At 41.5% G+C, this 14,065-nt stretch overlaps 1 long non-coding RNA gene across 1 annotated transcript; it reads right to left on the reverse strand.

Annotated features, from left to right (window-relative positions):
- Window positions 1-2,365: 2,365 nt before the first annotated feature.
- LOC130611092 (uncharacterized) lies at window positions 2,366-12,013 on the reverse strand. Its single transcript, XR_008975156.1, has 3 exons — window positions 11,845-12,013; window positions 3,894-4,053; window positions 2,366-2,526 (listed from the first exon to the last, which is right to left on the reverse strand). It is a non-coding gene; the product is annotated as an uncharacterized LOC130611092 (long non-coding RNA).
- Between the last annotated feature and the right edge of the window lie 2,052 nt (window positions 12,014-14,065).

A 14,065-nucleotide genomic window follows, 5' to 3' on the forward strand; every position in this document is an offset into this window, starting at 1 on the left:
AAATGTGCTATTAAAAAAAACCTGAAAAATGTGTTTCTGAATTTAACCTCACATAAATTGAGTTTTCATTTCCATTTCACTTGTTTGTTTTTTTGATAAATAGATGTCTACCACTCTCCTCCTTGTTCTTTAACAGGGGGAAAAATAAAGAGATTTTTCTCAGTTTTTGCAAGTGTAACTATTACTGAATCCTATTTGGTTTGCATTTAACATCCAAAACATTGTAGTAACAGGTACTTTGCAGTATTTTAAAAGCATATGGTTTTACATATAGATAAGGCTTGCACTTTAAATATTACCTATATTTTTCATGATTAGTTATGAACTTTGCCCTCGATAAGTCCTCTGGGATTATAACCCAGCTGAACTTTGCAGCTATTTATTGTCTCTAGGGGGGTTTAAATAACAGTTCTCTGTAATAGTCTCTCAGTTTGAGGGCGTTTCAGTTCTAACCTTGACCTTAGCATTTCAGAAAGGTCTAAGCCAGGTTGATTATCCATCTCCGTAATTACAGTATTAAAAATGCAACTCTATATTCTTGTAATTACGTGAAACTCTTCCTCCTCTGCCTGAATCTTAAACAGCAGAGCTTTTCATAGGAACTCTGCTTTGGTAGGAATCACTGAAGAGACTTACCTTTTCCAAAACTGTGGGGACCTTGAAGTGTAGTGTCTCTGCACCTTCTGTTTCAGCATACAACAACAAAAATGGTGCATGTTTTATCTCAGTTTTCTCTTTGGAAGGACATCTGAGCTCTGTGCCTGTGCATCACATCTAATAGCTCTTGCATACCTCCTGTGTCTCTCCATGCGCCATTGTGTGCCCATGTGCATCAGTCATTGCACAAATAACACATTTCCACTTGCTCACTGAGAAACATCATAGATTTAAACAGGATCTTTACAACAACCCTATCGTGCTGGAATGAATTTTCCCAGCAATGTGCATTGCTAGGCAAAACTCTGCACTCCTTATCCATAGTGGTAGCTCTACTGACACAAATACAAGCTCAGGCATTCAGCATTGTTTCCTCCTCGCCCATGAGCAGGAGCAGTCAGTGGTATACAATTGAATTCCCTGTCACAAATGGGACAGAAGTGGACCTCCTGTAACAATCTCTGCCTCGTGGTTTTGGTTATTTGCTCTAAATTCTCTTGACCTTTGCAAGGGTAAGAAGGTGCTCTACCAGGACACAATGGTAGCCATCACCATCGTCCTGCTTTGTGGTTTGCCTGGAAATTGCCTGCAATTTAGAAAAGCTTTCCTTTTAATTTAGTGCATATGTGAAATAAATTATACTATGGAATGGTGCTGTCAAATATTTATTTAGTATCTCAGTACTCGGACTCACTCGCCAATCAGATAAAATTAGGTTTGAATTCTTTGATACTGACATCATTTTCCTAACTTACAAATTCACTCTCAGACACAGAAGTAACGAATGTTTGCATTGGCCTGCTGTGAATAGCAGTGATGTTTAGGAATTTTAATGTACAGTTTAGTGTTTTCATACTGTCACTGTGAATCAGTGCTTAATTTTAGCTGGAGACAGCTTTGTCCTTAAACTACTTCTTGTGTTTTCCTATTTTCTAATTCAAACTGAGTGTTAACGTTGGCTCCTTTTAGATGATTTGCATAGAGTTTCAAAGGCATAGGATTTCCCAGGACATTACTGAGCAGCAACAGGGGCTGCAAAGCCAAGTGTATATTGCTGGGTCAACAAGATTGGCTTTTAACAATCAAACAGAAAACATAATTGAGAATAATGACTAGTATTTTGAGAAATGTTTTACTGTATGTGTTACTGTGCCAACATCCGTCTGCACAATCCTGATTATTATCTCTCATAAAAATAGCGTATGAACTTGTGAAGTTTATGAAAACAAGAGCTGCTCTAAAACAGGCTGAAGACAGTGAGACTAGTTTAAAAATAGCTTTTCTTCTCTGATACTTGCTTCATACAGTATGATAAGAAGTTGTGTTGTGCCTTAAGCACTTAGCTGAAAGTTTTGCACACAGTTAACCGTGTAGCATACAGAAGTAGCATCTTAACTGGATTCATCTGGTATTGCTAGAGGTTGATCAAAATCCAAAAACTAAGCACAGACAAAAACACAGGTTTGCTGAATTTGCTTGCTGAAGCACAGTAAATCCAAAAAGCATATAAGCTCTATTAGCACTGCATTCCCATTGTGTATTTACCTGTTCTCTGTGTTGCAATACAGAGTTTTATCACTGTCAATTTTCAGTCAGATAACAGAGCATATTTGAATAAGTTTTGCTTGGCCAACATGTAAAAAAGAAAACCGTGCATGAAATTGGTGGGGAGCAACTCATTTTGAGTCTTCGGTTTTTCAGGTCTGGTTGGATTTTGTTCCTCAAAGTCTTGTCTGTGTGGCTGCCTTACTGATGCCTACATCACTAGTGAGGGATCACCAAAGTTCTTGGGAACACTGGGGGGAATGTTGCTGAAGCCATTAGTGGCCAACAGTAGAAACACAGAAAGGTGAGAATGCCTCTGTGTGTCTGTCAGGAGAAAAGAAATTGCTCTGTATGTATGCTGACTGCCAAGGGTAGAACTTGAAGAATTAGGTTAGTTGGGCAGTTAGAGGGGAAAACAGTTACTTTCTTAAGCATTGTAATATTACAGGAAGTGGCATCACAACAAAACTGTAACTCTAGTGGCTATTTTACTCTTCATTGATTAAAAGCCCCAACTGTGCTTTGATGAGGACTGTTTCTGTTTCATTGAGCCACACCAGCTTTTCACTAGAAGTTATAATGGAAACAGCAATTGGATATAACCATATAGAGTCTAACCTAGTAATATCAAGTCCTGCTTCTGTGAGACCACTTGCAGTCATATAGAACAGCCTGTTAGGGTATTATCTAAGAACAGAGTGAGCTCAGGCTGAAGAAATCCCAAAGGGTACTTTTGTACTCAGAATCCCTCAGTCTTAACCTAGTATGCAGCTTCTCCATTTTTCACATCATGTTATGCACAACCAGCCCATACAGAGTATCACTTCCACCATTTACACTGAAGAAGGCCAAGAAAACAAGGCTGAGGAACTGAGGAGCTGAAATTGTGGTGTGTGGATGGACGGCAGAGCTTTTTCTTGTGGTTCACTGAATAAAACATTTTAGAACTGTAATGTGGTAGATTAAGCCACCGGTACCGGAAAGGAATGGGGTCTGCAAGTAGATATTTTCCTTACAAAGTGGTCTACTGACTGAAAACCTGGAGCACCATCAGAGTTCAACTAATTGAGCCAGACAGCTTGTTAGACTGTCTTATAAAAGCTGGATGTCTGGCTAGATAGCTTTTTGGCACTTTGAAGAATGGAAAGGCAGATTTATGAACTGGACAAATGAGCATTACAGTCAGGAATTTTTCAAACAGTTTGGCTGTATCTGAGACCCTCTGACTTTCAAAAAGATGCTGCTTCAAAAGCCAGCCTCTGCCAGCTCCTAAATGCACCATTCAGCCTCAGATACTGTTGCTGATTTTAAGCACCTTCCTGTGCATTGCACCTAAAGAGGCAGGATAAGTTTAGAGTCCATTTTATCCCTGTTTACCCAGTAACATGAAAGCTTCAAAACAACAAGAAGGTTCAGGAGGCGGATAGGTGTGCCTGCACTTAGAGGAGGAACAGGGTGATGTTAACATGCAGAAAGAGCTTCATGCACTTCTGTAAAGGTGAACCTGCATCTATGTTCTCCTACTATTTCTGAGACTTCAGAAACATTCAGCTTCCTCACAACATACATATGTTCATCGTGGGCATGCATCGCTACAATACACCCATAAATCTCTCGTGTTAGGCTCAGTTTGGACAGGGATTGCTGAATCCTTTCCATGGCTTACTCTCAGGAATTAAACCCTAACTCACCGTGTCCTGAGCTACACTGTTGATTAGTCTCCATATCCTCACCACCAGCAAACAGCCAACAGCAGCACTGCCAAGGTTTCTGCACTTGTTTCTGTCTCTTCTGTGTGGAACGTCATTCCAGTTCAGATCCATCAAACTATCCAGCGCAGACACTGAAACACTGTGGGCAGAAGAATACACAAATCAGAATTTCTTGGAAAAACCCAGTCTCTGTAATTGTAAATAGCTGGTTTTCTTCATTGTATGCTATTTCCTGTATGCATTTCGCTCTTTCTGATTTCTGAGCTTTAGATCAGCTTAGAGTGGAATGGATGGATTCATGCCTGAAAATGACTGAAAAATCAGGTAGAAGCTGCACAGAGAGGAGCATGTTGTGTGTCTTCCAGCATGGTAATCAGGCAAAAAAATACCATGACACCTACCAGGGTGCCAGACACCTGAGCTTCACAAACAGAAGGGAACAAGTAAGAACAGAGAACACTTGCAACTTGTGTTATTTTTTGATGCCGCTGCTCCCTCTCCTAACAAAACAAAATAGAAGATGAGAGTTAAACGCTGTTTTGTACATCATAATTTGGAGAAGTTTCTCATTTAAGCTAGGCCATTTCTGAGACATCGTTAAGGGTGTTAAAAGCAAATCAAAGCAACTTGGAGGAAACCAAATCCCCTCCAGACCCAGGAGGAAGATGGTGTTTTGGTTTAGCATGTGCCCTTCTCACCCTCGGGAACCTGAGAACAAATCATATTCACCACTTGCCTACATTGTCACAGTACCACTCGTTTTTGTCATCATTTGCTATCTGTGGCCACACCAGGACACGTGCCCTAGAAATGAGGCAGAAGAGCATATTGGTTTCGGAGCCGAAATCAGCACCCATCCTCATTTAGGAAGTGAGAAGGGAGGAAGCACAGCACTCACAGAATTCCTCTATTCCTTGTTTCAATCCCTGCTTCTTCTTTTCCCCAGTTTTCAGGGTGCGCACTGCTGGTTTGCTAGTTTGTAGGTGATAGGTTTCAGTGGTCAGTCTTCAGAAATCCTGTGCTAATAAATAGGTAAAAGAGGAAGCAAACATATGGAGGAAGCTCAGACTGAGTTCTGGCAAATCCTACACTTGATCTGTCTTGCAGTGTTGCCAGTGCTAAGTGTTCCAAACTCATATGTGATGAGGGTGGCTTAAAAATAATCAATTTGGAGTTCCTTTTTATTTGCCTTCTGGCTTAAAAAGAATCAATCTGAGGTTCCTTTTATTTGCCTTTGGTTTCCGAGCCTTCAGGGTATGCTCAGATAATGTTTTCTCAGAAACCACGTGTGCTAGAAGGCTTTCTCTTTTCCAACTAAAAATTGCTATTTCTCAAGTCAAGCCCCAGCCCTATGCTAAGGCTACACATACCAAACAGCATGAGATGTGCAATAACTCACTAGAGTCACAATCCTTCATCTCGTTCCCTTCATCTTTGATTTTTCATAGGTCAGGGTGGAATGACAGAAGTAAGAAAGTGAACAAATTGATATGAATAAAAACATGAGAAGTTTTCAGTTAGGAGTTAGGGTAGGAGGGGTAGCAACTTAATAGATGAAATAGAAAACAAAGGAAAACAAGGGTGGAAAGAGAGATGAAATGGGAGGCTTGGCAGTGTTCACAGACATAGCAAAACAAAGAGAGAAAGCAAAGCAAACAAAGAGGAAACATCATCCTGCGTATACTTACCCTTTTAGTGCAGCAGCTGCTCTGGGGCTCTGGAAGCTATCAGCACCATAAATAGCTCTGTATCTGTAATTAATGATTTGAAGCTGTGCCAGTATTTAACTAAGGATTAGCCCTGCCTAAGCAAATGGTCAGCAGCACGTGGACCTTTGGAGACCAGGTGTTCTCAAGCTTTGAAATGCTGCACGCTCATGTTCTGCATGTATGTGTGTCTTCTGGAGGGTCAAGTTAACTTGAAATTCAGGATCTTTGAGGGTTGGGTTGGGGGAACACTCTTTAAGTTCTTAGGTCTGAAATGAAACCTGCAAGATTTGTTTCCTCTAGCAGATATATATCTCTGCTGAGGGCTGTCACTGTCTACTCTTCTATAGCCTGACTATATGTGGTGTCTGGCTGTCAGAAGGCTTGAAGGAGTAGTTCAGCAAAACACACTGAATTCTGGCTATTTCTTCAAAGTAGAAAGTTCTCATTTTCAGAATTTCTTCCAGTTTTATCCCTCTGTATATTTTTTGCTAGTGTGTCTCTTGTAGCATTCCTGTCCCTATGATATGATGTAGAATTGTCTTTTCATTCTTCTTTTATTAGACTTTTAGATGTTTTTGTCTCTGCCCCCAAAATCCAAGTTGTCCTCAATGTACATTGAACTACCTCCCATCTCCTTTCAAATCTGTCAGTGAATTTGCAAGATTTCTGGCAATAACATTCATCTACGCTTTCTTACAGCTTGTGAAATAGATGCATCATGTTTAGCTCCCTGTTTAGCCACTCTGTACATCCTGTGTCCCTGCGGAAGAAAGAGCTGTCAGTAAGTTATGTACATAGGTCAGGAGGCTGGATTTACCTCTGCTATACTTAGTTGGTGAGTCATATTTAATCTAGGGTAAACATCAGGAATTTTTATCCCCCAGATTTCAAATGCAAAGCCCAAAATAAGAGGTTTCTTATACACTCTACCTGGGTGGAAGGATTCTCACTGAGGGCTGAACAAGAAACCAGAGAAGTCTAAGGAGAACCATAGAAGCAGCAATATTGTGACTTGGATGGAAAGCCAAGAATGTTCTTGTGGTACAACCCTGACTAATAAAGAATGTTGAAACAATAAACCTCTCTCTATTGCGTTCAGAGGCACAGAATATTTGGACTTGCATTCATCTGCAAAGCTCTCATGCATCCACCTCTCCTTCCTGAAGACTCCTTGTCTCATTAGTAAGAATATGCTCCACGAGGGCAACGAACAAACTGAAAGACACCACAAAAAAAACAGTCAGATAAAGAGAAAAGATGGATTGGTAAATACTCTATAGTCATAGACTGAAACAGAATGAGCATGTCTTAATTTAGGCACTATCCATTGGTCAGTAATACATTGCTGATTTCAAATCACCTTTTAATAAAGTAGCTTGGTCAGCAGTGCCTCAGCTACTGAAATCAGATAATATTTATTGTACTATTAAATACCGGTTTATTTATTCAAATATTTTATCAGTTACCTTCAAAAATGACCTTCCTATTCCATAACATTTTTCTTTGCAAATACTGAGCTTTAACTCTAGCCTCATTTCATGCTTTAGAGCATCTTTATCAGACATTTACTGAAACACATCACATGCTCATAAGCCGCACAGAAAAAAGTTCTCCAAGTGGGAAGCTTTAGCTACAAATCTATTTGTGGAGGTATCAGCATATGATGAGGTCTGCAACGTTAGATCTGTGCCTGGAAATCACCTATTGCCAGGTCCTGAGCTGCAGAAATGAAGGAGCAAGGAAAATGCTTCTCTTTCGTTCTCTCCCTGCCTCTGTCTCATAGACCCGCACGAGCACACCCATGTGTGCGTGTGCATGCACGCATGCACGTACTCACAAAAAGCTTCTGTTTGGATTCAGTTCTACCAGCCTCTTTGTGCAGTTACAAACTGCAGATGTTCTGAACTCCAGGGCACGGTTCAATTTCATTTGCAAATGAAATATATGACTTACATATTCGAAATACAATGAGTCATCTCCTCAAGAGCAATAGTCAACCCCTGGACTGGCCCAGCATCCAGAGTTACTACAGATTTACTTATAGAGCTGAAACGATCAGTTCTTTGAGGACACACAGTGTTGGTTTTTCTTTTCCAAAATGAGGGAGAATACTTCTTTTCTTTTATGAATAAATATTTTAATATAAAAATATCCTGGCTCCTTCCACTGCTAAGAGTGTGTGTTTTCATGTCAGTTTAAAATTAACGTAATAACACACATGTATTTTTTAGCCAATAATAGCCCACTACTATTTGTGTCGTGAGCAATAAAACATGATGGTTGCAGTGTCAGTAGCCTTACATTTGTGGATACACCAATTATAAAACTTCACATTATTCAACTCAAACCTGTTTGCACGAGCTGACCAGTTCAAGGGGCTGACTCACAGACTGTTAAAACCAGTTACTTGGTACACAAATTAGGTTGTTGCCCAACCCCAGTTGTCACTATGGCTTGTAGGGAACACTTAACAGCTGTTTAAGTGTTAATCAGCTCCTGACAACTGGACTTACTGTAAGGGTGGAACTTTAGATGTTGTGGATGGTATCTGGCCAGTGATTATGGTTTGAATATTGTGTATCCACTTTCCTTGACACGAACTGGAGTGTTGCATTGAGAGGGAGAAGATGCAAGATGGTGTCCCCAGGGTGTAACCTGGCCACTATAAAACTGACGGCAGGTAGGTCTGCTGTTGTGAGTTGCTTACGTATTTGATCTGCTTTGAAACAACATTCTCAGTATCATCATACAGCCCAACACAACTGCCCCCTGCTCATACCATTACCTTGCACAGCACCCTGATGTTGGCTTTGTGTCAACTGCACTTTTCTTGGCCCTCTGTCTGTCCAGCAAATCTGGCCCTACTTCTTCAACCTTCTTCCTGCTGCAAGAGCTGAGTGCCCGCACAAGTCTCACAAGCTGAAGAGCTGGAGAGAAGATGCAGGAGAAGAGATTGACAAAAAACTGATGTCTTTCCCGAAAAGATGGGAAGCCACAGTGGGCAGGGATGTGGGGGGATTGAGAAAACAGGAATTAGGCTGCCCCAGGCAAAGACCTGAAGAGCTTGATCTTTTTCTTCTATTCTCCTTCTCTCCAGGCATCGGTGCCCCAGGCTCCCACAGTGGTTTGGTACCATCTGCACCCACATTAGCTTTTCTGATCTACTCTCTCTCATGCTAATTCCTCCAAGGATCTTTGAATAAAGCCCTAGCACATCACTCAGCAGCTTTCACAGTTGTACCTCTTTCACACCTCTCTCCAAGGTATGCAGGTACTTGAGGAGAGTGGAACTGAGCATCTTGGAGCTAAGATGCCAAGCATGCCATTACTAAGGCCAATAAAACAATAGAGCATATGAGAAAGGCAAATGCTGAAGAAACTTTGAGTCTTTCTGGTCACAGATGCTCATTCATACTTGGGAAGGAAATACCCTTCCACACTCCCCATTTTCCCTTCCTCCAGTTAGCACACTTAGCTTTCACAGCTGGATCTCTTTCATATCTCTCTGCAAGATATGCAGGTATTTGAGGAGAGTGGAAGTGAGCATCTTAGCTCCCAGAGGCTGATTTTGGTATATCATGTCTATTTACTGTGACAGCCTGCCATAAATACCTTTCACTTCAGCAGAGCCCTGTGCTCTGTTTGGCTCAGCCTTTGTTCCACCTTGACCTTGAACTACAGGCACTGAGATAAAGGACTTCCTCAGTTGCGATCTGCTCTTGGTCACATCCCCAGCAGCTGAGACCCTGTGGAGTGGATCAGAGCTACATAAGCATGCAATAAACAAACTTCAGTTAACCCAGTTGGTATTGTGAAATGCTGGGGTTTAGGTGGGCTGTATTTCAGAGGCTGTGCACGAAAAAATGTCAAGCGAATTGAGTCAATATGTAGGTTTTTGGCCGTTTAGCATCTGACCACTCAGCTTTTAAACACCAGCCGGGCTTTATTCAAAGCCATGGGTCTGTAACACAGCATCCAGTTGTGTCGCATGCAGCACTAGAGGGCAGAGCTAACAGCTAATGAGACATTAAGGGTGCCTTAGGGACCCGGGAATGTACATTATAATGGAGTTAAACAAACTTTTAGGAGGCTGAGACACAGAAGTCAAAATATGAGGTGACTGGTAAAATAAATGGCACGTTAATTGCGATGCTGGAAGCATGACAAACACTACAGACGTGGCCTTGCGTACTTCCCACAGCCCTGCTTGGGAGCATTTGCACCTCTGAGAGATGCCACTTCAAGCTTTCTGCACACCTCCTTCTCCCGTATTTGCAAGGTTCTGTTTGCAAAAGGGAGAACTAGACCTGTGCCTTTGCAAAGCAAAGCTGAGCTGCTGGAGCTCATGAATTTGCTAGAGCCAAACTCTTCCTGCCATGGGTGCTCTGGCCCTGTAGTATTCCTGGGTCTCTGTGCAATGGGACTCATTGGTGTCTGCAGGGACTGAAGATGGGAGTGGATAGAGAAGGTCTTGAGATCTGTGATAAATGTTGGAGTTCAGCTGTTGCTTGCTGGCCCATGTTGACTCTGTGTGGCCAGTGAAGTATATCTCAGAGCATCACCTGTAGTGTGGCACCACACTGATGCAGGTATGGGTGTTTGTGTGGACACTGCTTCAGAGGAGGTTCCTAGCGTCACTGAGGTCTGTGGAAAGGGACTGTCTTTCCTCTGCTTGGTGCCCAGGGAGAAGATGAGTCACAGCAGGTACCACCTAAGTAGGTGCGGGTAACCTTGAATTTAACTGCTCTCTCTCATCTAACTGAAGACCATGGCTGGTGAAGGTTGGAGGGTGTGAGAAAAGGAGGGTGAAACTGGAATGGGAGTGGCTTGTCTGAAGGCTGAAGGTGGCAATCGAGGCGAGGTATTAGATTCTGTCCCTACCCAGCCTTTTACAGATGCCCACAGGGACCAAAGAGAATCCCTAACACAAAACTGGAGCACTTTTTTACACTGCTGCAAAATTTTCTCCCATTAAACTTCTGCAAGCTTGCAGGAAAAGAAGAAAGGAAAAGTTACTGCTTTCCCCCTGGTCAGGTAACACCAACCAAAGCCAGGCAGACATTTGGTTTACCTATGTTGGTCAGGAAAAAGAAGGGAGTTACTTTTGTGCATCACTCATACTGTGGCTGCTGTTGCATGGCCAGCCACCTTCATGCTTATCTTGAGACTGCTCCGTCTTCAAGAAATGAAGTGTGATTTTCACACTGATTTATATGATTTTACAATGATTTCTATGAGTTGTGGCCTGTCCCATGACAACACCTGACCCATATAACGTGATGTAAGAATCGCCCTTTCTCAGGGTCAGCAGCGCTGGGACACAGGTCCCTGTGTTAGACACACCACCCACAAAGTGGCGCATATGCCTTCTCCTTTATTTCGCCTGTCAGCTCCCTGAATTACTTCCAGGTAGTGCTGCACGTTTCTACCTTTGCCTTTAATTAGGTGCAAACACTCTGTATAAATAAAAGAGAACGTTCCCTGCAGCGAGTCGGCTGTTGCAGGCTGCCAGACACTGAAAAATGTTTGTCTCTCTTCCTGTTACTTAATAATTCCCTCTTTACAAAGAAATCTTTCTCTCCTTCTTTTTTGCTTTCCCTTCCCCAGTTGGCTTTTGGGGGTTAGAAGCTTGGATACAGCTGCAGAATAAGTTTGGGTCCCAGTGTACAGTAGGTGTACTATCCCTGAACACAATAGGTGTACAGTACTACCCAGGGTTCCTGCCTGCCTTTCAGTCACACAGTCTCCATACCCTTTAGGAGATGTCAGTCATTGCAGTGCTTGTATGTAAATGCTGTATTGTCTATTAGGTATTTCAGATTCCTTTACACGGTGCCTGGCAAGCCAAACCATAATTCTTTGTGTCCTGTTTCTAGCAGCAGCTCAAGTCATAGACTTCAGGAAAGCTGTCATCCCCCATAATAATGACATGATATTAGAAAGGTATCTATAAAGAAACTTAGGTTAATTTACTAAGAGTATATCAGAATGGCATGTAAAGTTGGTTACAGTTATCTCCATCTATATGTGAAGGGAGTCTGAAGAGGTTGTGCAGAAGTGTTAGCAAGCTGTAGAACCCAAATTCTCTTGGTTTCCACAGTTCTCAACACTGTATCTAGGGAGAGCCATCATCAGCATGTCTGGCCTGTCGGAAGTCAACTATTTCATGACATTTACGTGTATTAACAGCTATCTAAAGGCTTGGATATGATAACTCATACCTCGGTATGGATCACCACAAAAGGTTTTGGAGGTATCCAGCAGAGCCATCATTTTGTGCAGCCTCTGCAGCGGAGTGTATGGCATGTAGCTGTATGCCTCAGTTATTTCTGTATTTATCTCTTTTCTACTTCTTTTGGAGACAGTACTTCAGAAGTTCCAGACTACATGATAAATTCTAATAATCACGCTGGTTATAGCAATTTAATAGCCACCTTCATCACATATTAATGTAGATCTCTTTAAAAAAGAAAAAAACAACTAAGATTTAGGATGAGAATTAAACCTAAAGCCTGTATTTCATTTAAATTAATTTCTTTAAGCTGAATTATGCAGACTGTCATCATATGAAGCTATTGCATTTTGCAGAGAAACAAACAGCATTTCATGCTTTAGTGACAGAGAGGTACCTTTTACTGAACAGATGTATTTCTATTGCGCTTTATTCTGATATGAAAAGTGACCTTTCCTATGACTTTCCAGCATTCCTCAAAGACCAGATTCTTTGCCAGCTGCAGCACTTAAACATATCTGCCAGCATATTCCTGCTTTGCTTGAGACTGCAAATGTTTCTGAGTGTCTATTTGCTCAAGGCCTTAGGATCCTAGGTCCCTATCTTGCAAAGGCTTAAGATCATGTGCTAGAATTTGCACAATTGGAGCCCTTGCATCTATAATGTTTATAGTACGTGAATTTTTAACGGCAGAAAGTGAACATTCCTCATAGTAGATATGAAGAGACCAAATACAATAATCTCTATTGTAAATACACATTCCTATTTTCATATGTGTCTTTGTTCACTTATATTTCCTTTAAGTGTTTTATTTAGTACTGAAAAATTCACTCTAACGTGAATGACATATTCCAGATGTAAAGGTATAGAGATGGTCTTCAGGTACTAGATGCCCTATTACTGTGTGCTTCACAGCACTCGAGTGCTTTGTGTGTGTGCATTCATATGTGTGTGTACATACTTTATGGCCCGCTGCCTTCATGTGTTTTACTCTCTATGTAAAAGTTTGCATACAGTGAAGCACTGTTCCATCAAATATCACTGTTGGCACATTGGCTCCTCCCAGGGAAGGCACAATCTCGGAGCTGTGTAAAGATGCACGTACAATCCATCTTTTGTAACGTGTCATAATACATTGTACATCGTACACTGAATAGTTTGACCAGTGTGCTACTGTTGTGCTGTGAATGCCAGAGGTTCTGAGCAAAAGCTTGTATCTGTTCCTAACCATCTTAACTTCCAGATCTCATTTTGAGCTTTCGGTTCCAAGAAGCCCAAAACCTAGAGGCAGGATTTTTGCCTGATTAATCTTGATTTCAAGAAAAAACAATGTGTGCATCATTTAAACCTAACCAGCTTTATGTAAACCTTCCAAAACGCATTAGGAGCAGGGATTTTTGCTGATAGAAATATTAGATTGGAAGGACAACTGTTTGGCAGTGAGGTACTTACCTTCCAGGGGTTAATAACTGTTAAGTATCCTTACCTTACAGACTTACCCTATGGTTGAGATGGGATGACAAGAAAAAGCCAGATTATTCTATGAACTCTTCATGCCTTCAACAAGGAAAAGATCCTGTTGGATCTTTTGGCCTGTTGGAATTCTTTAAAATCAGTAAGATGCTCTACTCAAGAATACAAGCTGAGATTTTCCAAGACAGAAGCCAGGGTGGCAACATGCCTTGCACGTATATCAACACAAGGAAATGATCCAATTATAGCAAAACTAATCCAACAGACCTTTGGAATTTTAGGTGGAAGTCAGGAAGATGCTGTCCTTTCCTCCAGCTACTTTGTCCAAGCTCATGGGGACAACAAGGGGCCAACAAAGTCGTCAGCCCTATGACAAGTGTCAAGGAAACCTGGAGCTATTGCTGTGGTCACATCAAGTCTCTGTTAATGTCTGTGTGTCTTGTGGTAATTATTCAGTTTCACAGCATCTCTTTGCTGTCTGTCTAAGTGTGTAGATTCATCATCTTCTCTCATCATTTTGTGTCCACGGCTTGTTAAAATAGGGGTAGAATTATTGGTATATGGGGGGTTAAAACTGTGTTTTACACCATTAGATATGCCACCAGTGAAAGAAACACAGATTAAAAGAATGCTACCAGTTTCCCTTGCCTTTTCTGTCATGTTGCATGTTAATTTCTGTTGTACAGAGCATACAGTTTCCCTTGGAATGAAATCCACTTACATGGTTGGATGGAGTC

This window comes from Pezoporus wallicus, unplaced genomic scaffold (genome assembly GCF_028554395.1).
Source record: "Pezoporus wallicus isolate ANWC-B61680 ecotype Strahan unplaced genomic scaffold, APGP_CSIRO_Pwel_v1 scaffold_11491, whole genome shotgun sequence".
Classification (NCBI taxonomy): domain Eukaryota; kingdom Metazoa; phylum Chordata; class Aves; order Psittaciformes; family Psittacidae; genus Pezoporus; species Pezoporus wallicus.